Source organism: Panulirus ornatus, chromosome 1, assembly GCF_036320965.1.
Source record: "Panulirus ornatus isolate Po-2019 chromosome 1, ASM3632096v1, whole genome shotgun sequence".
NCBI classification, from domain to species: Eukaryota; Metazoa; Arthropoda; class Malacostraca; order Decapoda; family Palinuridae; genus Panulirus; species Panulirus ornatus.
In genome coordinates, this window is record NC_092224.1 from 91,996,612 (window position 1) to 92,013,783 (window position 17,172).

General features: G+C 41.6%; 2 protein-coding genes across 10 annotated transcripts in view; one reads left to right on the plus strand and one right to left on the minus strand.

Annotated features, from left to right (window-relative positions):
• LOC139750946 (serine/threonine-protein kinase VRK1-like) overlaps positions 1-17,172 on the minus strand; it is a 205,252-nt gene that overhangs the window by 46,820 nt on the left and 141,260 nt on the right. For 3 of the 9 annotated variants that reach the window (XM_071665930.1, XM_071665872.1, XM_071665938.1), the window contains exon 1: positions 5,794-6,165. The exons of 2 other annotated variants lie outside the window; for them this stretch is intronic. The gene's annotated coding sequence lies outside the window, so the exon portion shown is untranslated. Of the gene's footprint in view, positions 1-1,415; positions 1,734-5,793; positions 6,166-17,172 lie in introns of those variants that run through there. 4 more of the 9 variants (XM_071665882.1, XM_071665920.1, XM_071665892.1 and 1 more) reach the window with 4 other exon arrangements.
• Positions 14,581-17,172, plus strand: part of fbp (fructose-1,6-bisphosphatase) — a 394,327-nt gene continuing 391,735 nt past the window's right edge. The window contains exon 1 of the mRNA XM_071665992.1: positions 14,581-14,584. The gene's annotated coding sequence lies outside the window, so the exon portion shown is untranslated. The remainder of the gene's footprint in view (positions 14,585-17,172) is intronic.

Here is a 17,172-nt window from a genome sequence, read left to right on the forward strand (position 1 = left end):
ATGCCAGTGAAAAGACAGTATGTGGATGATACTGTGTTGATTGCCGAGGGTGAGGTGGAGTTGTAGAAGGTTCTAAGTGTCTTTTTTAAGATGCAAGTTTAGTTGACTGAAGGTAAATGTAAATAAAAGTAAAATAATGGTGTTTGAAAATACAGATAAAGTACAGATTTTGCAAAATCCTATTGAATGAGAGAAAAGTATCAAACAGTGTTATTGTAGAAAGTTCTAAGTGTCTTTTAAGATGCAAGTTTAGATGACTGAAGGTAAATGTAAATAAAAGTAAAATAATGGTGTTTGAAAATACAGATAAAGTACAGATTTTGCAAAACCCTATTGAGTGAAAGAAAAGTAATAAACAGTGTTATTGTAGAAAGTTCTAAGTGTCTTTTAAGATGCAAGTTTAGTTGACTGAATGTAAATGTAAATAAAAGCAAAATAATAGAGTTTGAAAATACAAATAAAGTCCGATTTTGGAAAACCTTATTGAGTGAAAGAAGAGTATTAAACAGTGTTATAGATACGGGAGGAAAAAGACCGAGATGTGAGAGAAACAGATCTTGGGTAAGTTTGCTGTCATGGAAGGAGAGACAGAATGCAGGACAGGGTAAAAGTCATTTGGTCACTCAAAAGAGTAATGTAGGTGGATGTATGGAAGAAAGGGTTAAGGGACAGCACAGTCCTCCTAACCCAAACCTATGCAGCCAAAACATGGATATGAAATGAGTCACAGGTGTTAAGAATCCTGGCTGAGGGAATATCTGAAACATGTGGTATGACTACATGAAATAAATATATCATGGGGGGGGGGGTATGAGAAATGTGATAAGGCAGTGAATGCAACAGAATTGAATTGTGGTGCGGGGTTTACAGTGTGTGTGGAATGCGTAACCCTTATGGGTCAGGTCAAAGGCCAGGTCATTACAGATACCAAAGGGAGTCATTCCCGTAGTTAACTTTTCTTCAAAGCAATTAGACAGTCGACCCTTAAAGTCATAAAGCCAACGAATGTTGTTAAGGATGTATACTTGTCCACAACCCAGTGCATGCACTACAACACACACAACTGATGCACGACCTGCCACACAACCCATCCCTTACGTCACACCAAGAATTTCTTATAGCTTCAAGTATAAACTTTCACAAGAGGTACAACTACGGGCACGTTAAGGATTGTACGTGACATACGAAGGGGAACTCTTGGAGTGACGGTTGGCCTTGAATTAAGCTGGGTTTGGCCACCAGGCGGAGGAAGCCCAAGCTGCTCTTGCTACTAGTGGCAACACCGCCCGCATCCATCCTCACACTTCACCATATCTTCCCACCACTTCCTCCACACGCACTCCTACTCCACCACACTCTACCATCTACAACCAGGTCTAAATCATCTTCCTACAGGGCTGCGATGGCTTACTTACCCCCCTAACTTGAGGCCGTTTACCTCGACAAAATATGACGGGTCATGCGAACGCCACAACGGAAAGCCGTTACGGGTAAAAGCCTTCCATCATCACCAATACTTCACGTCCGTGAGTCCTTCCTGCACTCAGTATAAAGATATCCACAGTCTATAAACTTACTTGGTCTTAAGACATTATATCATTACTATTCCACACGTTCACCACTCCTTATTGAGGAGAAACACGAGCAAATCCCGCCCGTGGAAGACCCACTACAATGGCGGGTCGACTGAGCATCGCATTGCGCATGGCTCCTCCTCCATCCTCCAGCGTCCACAACCCGATACCACGAACAGTAACTCAAAACTTTTAGAACCTAAACCCTTCTTCTTTTGGGCCATCACGTGTACTGGGATTTGCACAGCACAGTGATAAGCCTATCCAAATACCCTATGCCACTCAGGGGAAGCAGTAACTTTAAATATGCACGATACTTATGGATATCGGAGCCATTTAGAATGTTACCATGAGTCGATTATCGATTTTATACAAACCAAGTGTTTCCCAATTTCCTGAGTTCAGGTGACTAAACAACTTAATGGGGAGGTACAAACACAACTACAATACTTCGTATGCCTACGTGAGTCTTACAGACTGCCTGCCTCCCCCAAAATGTTCGAGCATTAAGCTGCAAAATTATATGGTGACAAAAGTTCGAAACTACGTTATTACGCCATAACTATGCGTTGCCACCGCGCAATGATTAACAGCCTTTACGATGACAAACTGTTCAATAAAAACCCATTTCGCGATGAAGTGCGAATAAATCATATGTGTATAAAACATAATCCAAATATGCTGAATGCATATCTAAACCTAGAAAAAATTGGTAGAGAAACAAGCTAAACTTAATTCAGGGAGCAGCTTTTGAACAGTGAAAAAAAAAAAAAATTACGGTTATTTGCAGCCAATCGTATAATTATTTAATGGAGACACAATTTGCAGATTAAAGCTCAACGATCGACTCAGCCATGGTGCCATTTTGAAATATAAAAACAAATCCCTTAATACATTAAACGTGTTAATAATTTTCCCTCACACAAAATGAATTAGATTCCAACGTGGTTCTCAAAGACCGACTTGCATCTACTGCAAGTTCGACTTCTGATATAAATCCTTGTACAACCCTCATTTTAAAGTAACAACTTCCAAAATACTGTACCTCATCTCGACCTAAATTCAGACACACCATCATTTGTACCTAAAACAAATACCAGTAGTCTCTGACCAAAATTGACATAATATTCACGATAACTATTTGTTAATGTAACAACTTTCCACTTGCAATCACTAAATACACTTAAATGCTGCCCCTGTGGTCATGGCCTAAAAACACTATAAACTAGGGTGATAAACTAGTTTCCACAGAATTAATGAATATATCCAAATCAACACATGACAAAAGAATCCTCGTAAATCAAAACAACCAGAATCATAAGATAAATGTACAAATTTGGTGTACAGTCATCTATAATTGCGTGTGACATGAAAACGCAACTGAAAAATTAGATTAACATGTCAGGGATATCATCCACTTCTATCTGGTTTGTGAAACTAATCAAGTGAATGCAATTTCTTCCACTCACCCACACTTAGTCTCACCCACTTAGTCAAACTTACGTTCAGTGTGCTACAACACAGACGAGGGCTTCAACACTACTATATGCAAAATACCTTCAATTCTTATTATGTGTATCGCTGATTTGTCAAGCTATATAGGCTCTGGGCACGGTCAATTAGTTCATCATCATGACAGCACAAGATCAAGAACTATATCCTTTATCCTCAGTTCTTCTGATCAACGAGACTGATCGATATGCATTAATATGCACAACTCACTTTCTAAAATGTGGATATCCGAACACCTGGCTTAAATGCGTATTGCAATTATTATAGGAATTTCTAAGAAAGATTGCCACACTGCCACAGCCATACTATACATATACATTCAACAGACGTATCCCTCACTCTTCACAACATTTACCTTTTCCCCCAAATATTTAACGTGTTATTGCTCTTCCCACCAATATTTCTCACTACGGTAAATGAAGCTACCAGAGAATTAATACCTAAATTCAATTAACACTCGCCTACATAAAAAAAAAAAAAAATACCATAGCGTGGCTCCACATCAAATTTTCTACTAGCTCTCCAAAACATTAATGTATATCCCTATATATTGTAAGAAGTTACAATGGTGCGCATGATCTAGTATATGCAGATGTTCCACGGGAAAATGAAATCAGTTCCCAAGTGCAATTTCGTGTATGACCATATATATATATATATATATATATATATATATATATATATATATATATATATATATATATATATATATCTTCATTTTCCCACCTCGAACATCCTCCTATAAAGCAATCACTGAGCTTCTCCGATACATTCATTTTCACAACAACCTCCTTTCCTTCCATAAACCTTTCTACATTCTTCACGGATGGTTTTCATTCTCCCGAAAAAGGGGTTCCCCCTGTCCCAGGCAATACATAATTCATTAATAAATATATATTTGCCTTAATGCCACTTTGCTTTTTTCGACAATCAATCCGTCCTTTTGAGGACAGTCGTGCAAGCCCAGTCTATCAACCTTACATGGCCAAGGTCTTCCGAGTTTAGATAAGAAAATCAATTACGCTATTGTAACAAAATATAAAGCATTTGTTCCGTCGAGCGAGATCAGGCTTTATTTTTACATATGATTCTTACATGTTCTTAAAAATGTAAAAAAAAAAAAAAAAAAATTGCACGAAAAATTCTAAACCAGAAATTTTGTTCGCATTGAAACCGTGACCTGAGATCAAACCTTCGAGTTTGGTTTGAATGAAGTTTACGTCAAGTTTGGTTGGACAAAGTATAAAAACGACGACCTCCTCAATGATGAAGTATCACACAAAATCGCAACATTTCATGGTCCCTTCAAACTGTAGAAAACAGGTATCACTGAAGGCCACAAATCATTCGGGTATAGATGTCTTCAAAACGATACCAACGTCAGGGATTGCACCATACTAATCATACAAATCTTCAACCTACTAATAAAATAGCCGCGTTAAAACTAAGATATCTAAGTTTATTTAACCTGGAAGCATAAAGAATAACAAGAAGACAATCAAAATAAGTCTACATATTACAATTATCTAATAGCCTTGTTACTCATTATTTCACTTAATTGTAAAGGTCAATAATATTTTCTTAGACTTATCACACACACACACACACACACATATATATATATATATATATATATATATATATATATATATATATATATTTTTTTTTTTTGTACTATTCGCCATTTCCCGCCTCAGCGAGGTAGCGTTAAGAACAGAGGACTGGGCCTCTGAGGGAATATCCTCACCCGGCCCCCTTCTCTGTGTGTGTGTGTGTATATATATATATATATATATATATATATATATATATATATATATATATATAACATGCATCATCGGCCTCAAAATCTGGAGCGTTTTATTCTGAAAATCGAACAGCTGCCGAAATTTATCCAAGGAAGATTTAATCATTTGACAGAGTGAAAAAATACATTTGTTCTACTTAAGATAAGTGTCAGGGCATCATGAGATTAAATGTAGACCTGATCCTTAAAAGTCAGGTCACAGTCCAGGGTTGTGCGTTCTGTAAGCTTATACAACGAACTGCCGCTGATGGACCAGACTTGACTCGGATTTTGGCACTGCCACCCTCTTCATGTATATCACACTGCCTCTTTCATAAATAACACACAATAATCATTCAAGGTAAAGGGACTAAACATCTCATCTACCAAAGTGGACTGCTGATAACGTGAGCCCTACTACAGTCTACCAGATGACTTGTTTTAAAAAGGGCTGCTTTCAATTGAAATGGCGATTTGGGTCTTTCCACCCGCGGCAGGTGGACTATGCACTTCAAATGATGACTTAACTCGTACCAGGTAACCGACCAGCTGTCGCTCACTCGCCTCCAACAAAAGGATGACAGAGCAATACTGTACATCACTGAGGTGCAGATCAACGTGAATTCATGATAAATAGAATGCTACCTCGCTGTTCCTTGTTGTACCCTCCCAAACATGATCACGATAATCCCTCATCAGGTGAAGGGAACACATCGTCCAACCCTTCCTGATATTAAGATATATCCACAATAGAAACGGTTGTACTCCGCCCGTTGAAGCCTCACACAAAGGTATATCACACCAACGAGTTCTTCACACCTGCATGAATCCACTATCTGACGACCAGTAGTAATGAAGTGAGTAATTCCAGTCCAACCATAAAAAAAAAAATAATGGAAAATGAATGATGGTAATGCTCACTTTCTTAGGTCGAGTATCCTCATTTCTGTTGGCCGTCTTGGCGAAAGGTCTTCTAAGTATGGGAGGTCCCCGCATTTCCAATGGCAACTTTCTTGTTCGGGTGTGGCGATAAATTCTCATCGAGTCACTCAAAAGTCTACTTTCACAAGGTCTGAAAAAACACTTGATAACCAACTCCCCGAAAACAGTATATATATATATATATTTTTTTTCTTTCTCTGGCAAGGCGTCTTGCGACGATGTGGCACTCAAAAGAGTTTAATTCACTAACGTGGATGTCACAATCTTGGATAGAAATGTCCCACCAGTCAAGTTGATCTCAGGGTAGACGACAAGGTGCAACGTTCATCGAACGCGTGACTACCGTACTGGCCCGGGGAGGTGCGGGAGCCAGGTTATATGAGCTCGGCCTGGAGACTCCTCTTCTGCCACACCGGTGCAGTTGCTACCCTTATTTTTCAAACCTCCCCAGCTGGATAGAACACGATCATTCCACCTACCATCGAAAGATGTATGTCATTCTCATCCGAAAATCAAGTTTAAATCATACCGTTGACCTTCTAATGACAGTGTAATAATCGAGACCCGACAGCACGTAGTAATGTTGCAATGAGAGGGCGAGCCAATCAGCGGCCGGCTCGAGGCAGCCAGGCAGTGTTGGCCCGGAGAGCCACCGGGGGAGGGTTGGGTGTTATGTAACCCCCTTCAACAGATAACAAATAAAACCAGCACTTACTTTGTTCCTCGTGATATTAAGCTAGGTGGAATTTCAATGTTCACCTGCATTGTCATGCATGTAAATTAATCTTTCATGTAAAAAAAAAAACCCGTTTAGCATTTTTTTGACTGCATCCATACGTAGGGAGGGGGAGAATTTTCACATTTTAAATTTCAGCTTCGTGATTCATTATCATAATTCCCTGATAAGATAGCGATGAATGGTTACGTTCGATAGATGTGTCAGGGGTTGGGTGAGGAGCAGGAGCCACTGGGAAATGCTCCTAAAGAGGATGCACTTGAGTACTGACTGCCTGGTATGATCTGGGGAGGCCACAGCTCTAATAAAACCCGCTGGTACTACGAGCGGGTCATAGGCTAGCTGACACAGTTCACCATCTCCAGGTGTTTTCTTTTTTTTTTTAACCCACATCAACTCGCATCTCTTGACGTTATCAATGTCATACAGAATCCTGGTTGGTTCCTCGCCTCTACGTGGAGGGAGGGGGTAATATGTGTACCCGCGGGGGAAAAAAAAAACAGGACTTTTTGACCTTATTTCCAGTAGGTTTAAATTACATTATTAATATGATATGAACACCACAGCAACGAGAACGGTCGATTATATTTTAAAGTGACCTTGACATCGTGAAACAAGGTTTAGTACTGATCTATTTTCACGTTACGTAACTGGGTGACCATGAGACAGACACACCCCCCCCACACACACACCCCCCTCGGTGTTCAAGGCTGTGAATCCCTCCCAGTGTCAACTTCGACGCATCCGGGAGTGAGTGAGGGGGAGAGAGCAGGAGTGATGGGGGAGGAGGAAGGGGGGAGGGATAGTGAGAGACAGAGAGAGAGCGAAAGAGGGAAGGAAGGAAGGAGGGAGGGGAGGGGGGGGGAGGGAGAAGGGAGAAGGACCTGCCGGCACTGCTTGGGGGGGAGGGGGGTATTTACACCCCCCCCCCATCCCTCCCCCCACTAGCACAACTGCGTAGCTAGCTAGTACCACTGGCGTATGGTGACGTCATAAACCCGGATTTTTCCTTTTTTTTTTCCGGACTCCTTATACAGTACCACCAACGACCACCACTCGTACGTTCTCTTATGACTCTTAAGAGACACTGTGAAGTCACCGAGAAGGAAAATCCTGGTCTCCAGTTCTCGAAGGCTCGACAAACACCAGCGGTGTGCGCCAGCAAACCCCTTGAGGATTCACGGTTACATAAACCCCCGCCCTAGACCTTGCAGTCTACGGAAGGAGTGTAGGGGAGGAGGAGGAGGAGGAGGAGGAGGAGAGGGGGGTCGCTAGGCAACACAAGCCCAGGCAACAACTGCGTAGAAGTGCCAGGCGTCATAGGAGCTAGAGACGCCTTTATGACCTCACGTGACGAGCGGAGGTTATGTAACGCGACAGCCATAGCTTGCGTAACGCTCGACATCCCCCTACTGGTCCTCCAACACCAAGACGATATACACCCCCCCCAAAAATAAAAAGACAGCAGGCACTCCCTCCCTTCTCTCATCCACCGAACAATTCTACACCCAATAAAACTACTAAACGTAACATGGTAACAGGTTACACAAGCGGTGTACTCGTTACGTAACTGAAATACGGACAAGGTAACAGCGTCTGTATGCTCAATCGTGAAAGTAGGTCAAAACCCCGACTCATTCAACTGTGTCGTTCACGCGGTGTTAGAAGCACCATCCACCATCTTATGGGAGGGTAACAATGTTCCGTCGCTTGTGATACACACGTACATGATGGTGTAGTAATACATGTTGTACCCCCGGACTCCTCCTGCAGTTGGTAGCAACTCCAGCGTCAGGTCACGACGACAAGGCTATATATTATCTACAGGGGAACCGGGAAGTGCACCGTCCTTGAGGAGACCTCCTTCTCATCAGGAAGGGAGGAGCGAGCACAATTCCCGCGTCAGAGAGACAACAGCTTCGATGCTTACAGGAGTCCCATACAATGGGGCTTCGAGATGCCATGACTTGATTACTATGTGGGATCCGTCGTCCCTGAATGTCGACCAGTGCTATGCTAATCCCTTAATCAATTACAACGACTTTTAGGTGTGACAGTTAGTGCCCTAATGCACAAGAATGAGCAACAGTATAAACCACACAAATAAACGTGCCATAACAAATATCAAAGACAGGCATCAGTGATCCTGTACGATGCCGAAGGAAGGTGACCGATCGATTGAGGAGGGGAAGGTGACTACTGTACTTGCAAATCCTTTATTTTCTAAGCTTTTTTTTTTTTATCTAAGATGGAGCATCGAGACAAAAAAAAAAAAAATGTCTTCTTTGCCTCTTGTAGCTGGAAATTATGACGACACATAAATACATGAAAATGACTGCAACAGTTGAAAGGTTGACAACATATAATTTTTTTGCTTGTTCGCGCTCTAAATTCAATGATTGCTCACACGGGGAAAACAGGCCAAGAATTTATGATTATGGAACTGTCTAGGTCCCACTTTTATCTAGAAGGCACACAGCGTAAAATTATCAACAGGCGAGAAATACTACACCACAACAACAGTTCACCTTTCCTCCAGTTTGTACTAAATATCTCTCGGGAACTTATGTTTTCCTGAACATTCCAATATGGATGTCGTGAACCCCTGGTAAAACAAGTGAGTAGTTACATCGAGAGGTTATATGTGTTTCATGTTGTGTCATCTGTTTTCCCTCCAGTGCACCAGAAGGACCTAACTGAACCATGTAATATGGGAGGGTAGCCAGGCTTAAAAGTACGATGGCCAGGCCGTAAGTGATGGCTAGGCTAACCAAAGAGTCGTATTATTATCTTCAGAGGACTATTTCGAATCCACCAAGTATGTTACCTCCCTAAACCTCCTGTTTGGGAATTCTTCAAGATCAGTTAGAGTTCGTTTGTAAGCCACCTGGGGACACGACACTACATACAACTCAGATAACTTACCTTGCCTAACTGATCCAGAGGGCGCGTTGGTAGGATGAAATGGCCTCCCTCCGTGCCGACACCTCCTATCTAACATTACTGCTCCCAGCCACAACTCCCAAGCCTGTCCGTCTGGTCTAACCGGCATGACTACATCCGTGTCCTCACACCACAAGTAACAATACACCTACCTACACTACATTTCTCTTATAAGTAAAATCGGATACAGCTGACACCTACCACGACGCCGATATCTTCCTGCTGCTTCATTTCGTACGCAGTCGACAAGGCGAACTTAAAAGCCTATATTCCTAACGTGTACAGCATTTACTGTACTTCCACAAGCTTAGAGCTGACACCAACATCAATTTACGATGGTCTTGTCTTACTGTAGATATGCCGTGAAGAAAAAGAGGCATCGCCAATCACCCTGGACCGTAAAATCAGCTAAAATCTACATGAAATACGACAACCGGGCAAAGCAACTTGTCCTGCTTCCACGACCCTGCTCTCCTGACCAGGTCTAGACTAGAAAAACGTTAAAGACAACAAAGTAATAACTGTGGCTAAACGGATAAAGCAGAAACGAGGAAGACAAAGCAGAAGGAGGCGTGAGGTTAAGGTATCGGATGTGGCGACGGAGCCAGTGTTGCATAAAACCTTGGCAAGGCGCGCTTAACAACTTCCTTATCTACACTCTCCATAACCAGCTCTTTAAAGCGCTTCACCGCTGTTCAAACACACCAACTCACTCACTGATAAGATATGGCCACAGTACCGATAAGATATGGCCACAGTACCGATAAGATATGGCCACAGTACCAATCACCCAATCCACTCTGCTGACAAAATGCTCTAGCGCGGCAGCCATCATCAGAGGGTCGAAAACAACTTAAGCTTTTTCAAAGTCGGTGAGAGTTCCTCCTGATGAGGAGGAGGGTATTACTTCCACCGCTTTCACCGTGGGCGACAAGGGCCGCGGGGGTGGGTGTTCCACTGTGTCATGTGTCGGGTCTTCATCAGGCGCAAGAAGCCACACACACACACACACACAGATGGAATTACACCTTCGGGATAGCAAAACCCAGTCACAGTCCCAGGTTCTTCTACTTGCTACCCATGACGTGGGTGATAGCTGGAGGAAATAATAAGCTCTTACGTAACCACCAAATACTCCTTTTTTTTTTTTCCTTTTCTTAACATTTAACAGTGTAACGAAACAACTCTCGTTCATTAATAGACAAACAAGCAGACGTGGTTTTAACACGAGAATACGATATAATCAGGAAACACTGAATCATTAATATGGTTCTTTTGCTCCATATTCCCAGACCTATGACCAGGCAACAAGTTAGGGCTTTGTCAGTAAGGTAACACTGTAGAGCGACCGTGGGTCGCTATATATATATACATAAATGTATAGGTATGTATATGTGCGTGTGTGGGCATGTATGTATATACATGTGTATGTGGGTGGGTTGGGCCATTCTTTCGTCTGTTTCCATGCGCTATTTCGCTAACGCGAGGACAGCGACAAGTATGAGAAATAATATACACATATATATTATACAGATAGATAATCAGATAGATAAACAGAGATAGACGATACTTGATCGCCGTTTCCAGCGTCAGCGAAGTAGCGCCAGGATACAGACGAAGAACGGCCCTTCCATTCATATATCTATCTATCTATCTATCGATCTATCTATCTATATATATATATATATATATATATATATATATATATATATATATATATGCATATATATATATATATATATATATATATATATATATATATATATATATATATATATATGCATATATATATATATATATATATATATATATATATATATATATATATATATATATATATATATATATCTTTCTTTTCTTTCAAACTATTCGCCATTTCCCGCATTAGCGAGGTAGCGTTAAGAACAGAGGACTGGGCCTTGAGGGAATACCCTCACCTGGCCCAATTCTCTGTTCCTTCTTTTGGAAAATTAAAAAAAAAACGAGAGGGGAGGATTTCCAGCCCCCCGCTCCCTCCCCTTTTAGTCGCCTTCTACGACACGCAGGGAATACGTGGGAAGTATTCTTTCTCCCCTATCCCCAGGGATAATATATATATATATATATATATATATATATATATATATATATATATATATATATATATATATATATGCCCATACACGCACATATACACATCAAGGTATACACATTTACATACGTATATATATATATATATATATATATATATATATATATATATATATATATATATATATATGCCCATACACGCACATATACACATCAAGGTATACACATTTACATACGTATAATTATACTAGCTTGCCTTCATCCACACGTCAGTATTATCATTGGTTCATTTTCCAGACATGCACTTACTTTTACTGTCTCAACAAGGTAGTATCAGGAACTAAGCCTTCGAGGAAATATCCTCATCGAAATCCTAGGTCAGAAAAGTAATAATACAAAGAGGAAGGATATCCAAAGCCTTTTTCCCGCTCCCGCCCCTCTTCGTCGCCTTCTACGAGAGGTAGGAGATAACCTGGTTCATCCCCCCCCCAGGGACGCAAACCAATTCATCACCCGGATTTCAAAGGATATGATTAAAATACGTTGCTCATGTACACTGTCTTACACTAGTCAGATAATACGACACCCTAATCGGCAGCTTGTACGAACAGACTTTACCAGCTGGAGCAGGCTGTACACTTAACGGAAAGCTAAGCTCCATCAGAATAGGTGAAATGTTCACTGTGAGCGTAGAGGTACATGTTCGCCGTACCACTGAATAAGACGAAGGTGCAACCCCCCTTGGGGTATGATGGCGTGACCTCTGACCTGACCCCTTTTATGGGTCAGTTTAAAGGTCACGCTAGAGTAATAACAGGTGAATACCGTATTGCCCAAGGATTTAAAGAGAGAACAAATAAGCCACATTGAGAGAGAGAGAGAGAGAGAGAGAGAGAGAGAGAGAGAGAGAGAGATTTTCTACATACACTCTTTACCTCCAACGATGTGCAGCTATTAAGTAATAATTCCCATTTTCTGTGTTTAATTCGAAAATCTCATTTTAGTTTACTCCGTTCTGAGACTTCAGAACGTTCGTGAACCAACGGACGTGAAACATATTCTTGTTATGACATCTTGCCGTGATCACGTATCCCCAACGGAGTCGATAACCTGACATGTTTTCACAACGTGAAATCGCAGACCTGGCTGGCTTCCCTGCTGTATTGTTGTCTTTCCTAATATGGGGATAGAAGCAAGAAGTCTTTGGGGATAGACTCTGGAAGTCTCTGGAGATAGAAGCTGGAAGTCTTTAGGGATAGAAGCAGGAAGTCTTTGGGGACGGAAGCTGGAAGTCTTTAGGATAGAAGCTAGAAGTCTTGGAGGATAGACGCTGGAAGTCTTTAGGGATAGAAGCAGGAAGTCTTTAGGGATAGAAGCTGGAAATGTTTAGGGACAGAAGCTGGAAGTCTTTGGGATAGAAGCAAGAAGTCTTGAGGGATAGAAGCTGGAAGTCTTTGGGGATAGAAGCAGGAAGTCTTGAGGGATAGAAGCTGGAAGTGTTTAGGGATAGAAGCAGGAAGTCTTTAGGGATAGAAGCTGGAAGTCTTTGGAGATAGAAGCTGGAAGTCTTTGGAGATAGAAGCAGGAAGTCTTTCGGGATAAAAGCTGAAAGTCTTATCTTTTAGTAGAAACTCATTCACTCTCAATAAACACATCGTCACGGAATTCCTCACAATACCATAGGTGAAGAAGCTTTCTTCATAACACCGAGGCTCGCGGACACCAGGAAGGACAGAGAACGTAAGCCTAGCACAGTGACTGACCGAGTTAGCCTGATCGCCATACATTAGGACACGCGCTAATGGTGTGGGCATTCAACAAACACATGCGAATATAAAAAAAAGTTAAAGAAGGGGCCTGAGAGCTCAAAATATTCAGTACAGTGATACCAAAAAGTTAGTTATATATCTATTACTCCATATGTTCATGATGAGAGATGCATACATTTTTGTTTTTTGTTTTATTTCAAATTGTTAAGACAGTTGCTGGAGGAATACGTTTAGCTCCACAGGTACATTAAAGAAAACGTTTTGGTTAACTAGCACGTACTATCTTTATAGATACTTTCACTATAAACTATATATTCTTTTATGTATATAAGAAATAGGAGGCTACTTTAATTGGTAATAGGCTTTATACTGAGCGCAATTGTTGGAGATATTAGGTGTGTCTCAAGTTATTCACTGATTAAAGTGCTATGCTGCACGAAAAAAAAAAAAAATCTGCCTATGTGTTCACCACACAAATGGACATATTACTGGCAAGGTTAGCACAATTTTATACACACACGAGAGGCAAAGTGAGCGTTGGGGAGAGGTTCGTGAACGAGCGAGCGTGAGGTAAGAAGTGTGATATGAACTAGTGGAGAGAGAGAGAGAGAGAGAGAGAGAGAGAGAGAGAGAGAGAGAGAGAGTGGCATGGGAGAGGTCCGGTCAAGGTGAGGGTCTGCGTTGTGTGAGTCAGGACCAGCAAGCACACACTGAGCGCTGCTACCACTCATCAAATGCCTCCCAATACACTCTACTTAATCTTTCCCTCTGCCCTTCAAACTTATTCATACAACTGACATTTCAAACCAGTTCCTTGTCATTGTTTATATTCATGACGAGGGAGGGACACAAACCGGTTGGCAGTTTAAATAAAAAAAATATGACCGTTGAGCAAGAATGCCGACCAGAGCAACTGTATCAAATCCCACGCCAAATTTTAAACTGCAAAGCTAAGCTCTTTTTTTTCCTAACTAAAGATATTGCGAACACAGGACAAGAATTACATGACTTATGGCCCCCTAACGTAGGAGAGTTAACAGTTAACAATTCAAAACGTAATCAGGCAAGGAGGAGCTGGCCATGAGGGGCTACGTGCGGCTAGGAGTCAACACTAGAATACCAGATGGACGTATGATTCTTGGGTATTTTGGCCTGGCCTGTGACCCCGAGCCTTACGTTAACAAGGCCAGGTCAAAAAAAAAAAGGTCACCCCTGATTTTTACGACTGATATCATTTGCACTTCGCCAAGCTACACGATAATTTTGTATAAAAGTCTCCCGCTTCAGAAAAAAATCTGTCTTTCTAATCCTACCATAATAATCCAAAAGTTTCTTTTTTTCAATAATAATACGGTCTCGTAGGGACCCAACAGTCTGTTACAGCATTTTGAATTCAGTTGTGTCATCACAACAAATGTGTGTACGTCATGCGCCGGGTGGGACAGACAGAATAATCATAACTTCATCGGCCTAAGAATAAGACCTAAATTCAACTAGCAGACACATGAAAGCTTGGTTAATACGCTTGGGCCACAGGCAAACTAGACTGATCTCCATCCACCACTTTAGACGGAGGAGGTATCATTAATTACTTAATGTTGGTTTGGGAGGCCAAGCTGCACTGTCGCACTCCTCTTATCACCACAACCCCCAAGGCTGAGTAAGGCCGCGGCCCGGAGAGCTGTGCACCCCACCCAAGCTGGTCTGGTACACTTTCGACACATTTGTAGACGGTGAGTTTTTGAACGAAACTAAACGGTTAATCATGTCTCTCAAATAATACATAGGTATTAGGAAACAACCTTGAACAAACTGTGGGGCCCTGAACACCTAGGTTTTCTTTTTCAGTTATATCTGAGGCATCTTTCGATTTCAGTGGTGGCCTTTAGCATTTTTTTCTTTCAGTTTCAGTGAGGAATTTACACTCTTCCATGCCTGTCATAACAATGGAGAATGAGAGTAGATGGTATGTTTGGAAATCCTATGTCTCCCGTCGGCGATCCAAAGAATAACGCTAATGTCCACTGCATCGTCTGAATTTCTCTGGAGTCAGCGTGGACGGTGATAATCTCAGCTCAGATCATAGCTTTGGAAATCTGGCCCGCCTTGACATTAGACTGGTTATGAACAAGTTCTCTCATGTGGTGTCACGTCTTGCCTTTAAAATAGAAAAAAATATGGAAACCAACGGTTACTCAAATGAAGACAGGGGCCTTACTAATCAAGTTTAGATATTACAAATGGAATTCTTTGAGTCACCGGTACATTCCGAGAGTCATGTAGTTCTCACTCGAGTACTTCCGTCGAGAGGAATCATAGGTGACCTCACCTCCCTTTTGTTTTATGGCTGCTCACTGACGTGCTCACGTCCCCCCCCCTCTCTCTCTCTCTCTCTCTCTCTCTCTCTCTCTCTCTCAGCGTCTTCTGTACGACGCGATTCTCTCTATATCTTTCTTTTCTGTTATTGTCTGTGAATGGTAAGGAAGCTGTGTATATATATCTGCATGGAAACTGTCAACACGTCACCCTTGCTGTACCAGTTGTTTCTATCTTATACCTCTTGTTAGGTTTGTCCTTAGCCTTATCTGTTTTGTTCACCAGAGCCTAATTTTGCAAGGTTCGGCAACTGAGAGAAATGTGATATTGCCACCGCACTGGAGCCCTACTGCCTTTAGGAGTTGAATCGTTGGATTTTAAAGCTTTTAACTCGATTTACATCCTAACATTCTCAAGTATCGTGAATGCGCTACGTTTTCTGAAACTTGATTTTAGTCTCCGAATGGGATGGGGTTATGCGAGAGTTCTAAACTTCCTGGGATGCATTAGAGACTAGGCTAATACGTATAGTAAGCGTTCTAGAAGGGTCATACAGTCCTACCTAAGAGATGAACAGCTTTACATATTTGAAAAGAAAAAAAAAAAGTCCCACGAATGCTGTGTGCCCCTGCATGGGAACAGCCGTCGGCGGTTCCCCTCCCTAACATAACTATATTTCGGGAAATAGCACGAGAGGAAGGAATCCTTTGGCTCCATCCATGCCAGTCAACTCGAGACACGCGAGATGAGTCAACCTGATAAACTAAGCAGAAATCCTAGCCGCGGGAGTGGTCGTAAACTAAAGTGGGGGGCGACAGGTACATCCCCGCGGGTCGGCAACACTGCAGTAGGTTACTGACCGTCCGGACACACTGGGACACCTGCCAAGCTCACGCCACCGCCACCACCACAACCACCCATCCCTATCCACCTCCAGAGCCACACACCTAAAATCTATACTTAAAATATAGATATAAATATATACAACTCATGGGATAACGTAATCCTGAATGTTAAACCTATGGACAATTCAATATGTTGGTTTGCAAAAAGGCAACACCGTCAGGGTCCCGGCGGAGTGCAGGCAAGCAACCAGTGCATGACAGGGCTGCCTGCCGCATGATACATCGTAGAGATACACCATGAAGTCTACATACATTGAATGTTCTGAGCAATTTACACTGACCGTAAACCTATCATTCAACTCTCCTGAATCCTGTTTCAGGGAAAAGAACATAGGTAAAATATATACTGTAATAAGTTAGTACGATTCACCTACACTAGCTTGTATAACTAAACACTTTTTCTTTGCATGTACAATGTTTAGAATATGACATTAATAACTGGCCAAGTCTCTCTCTCTCTCTCTCTCTCTCTCTCTCTCTCTCTCTCTCTCTCTCTCTCTCTCTCACACACACACACACACACACACATATATATATATATATATATATATATATATATATATATATATATTTTATTTTTTTTTTTTATACTTTGTCGCTGTCTCCCGCGTTTGCGAGG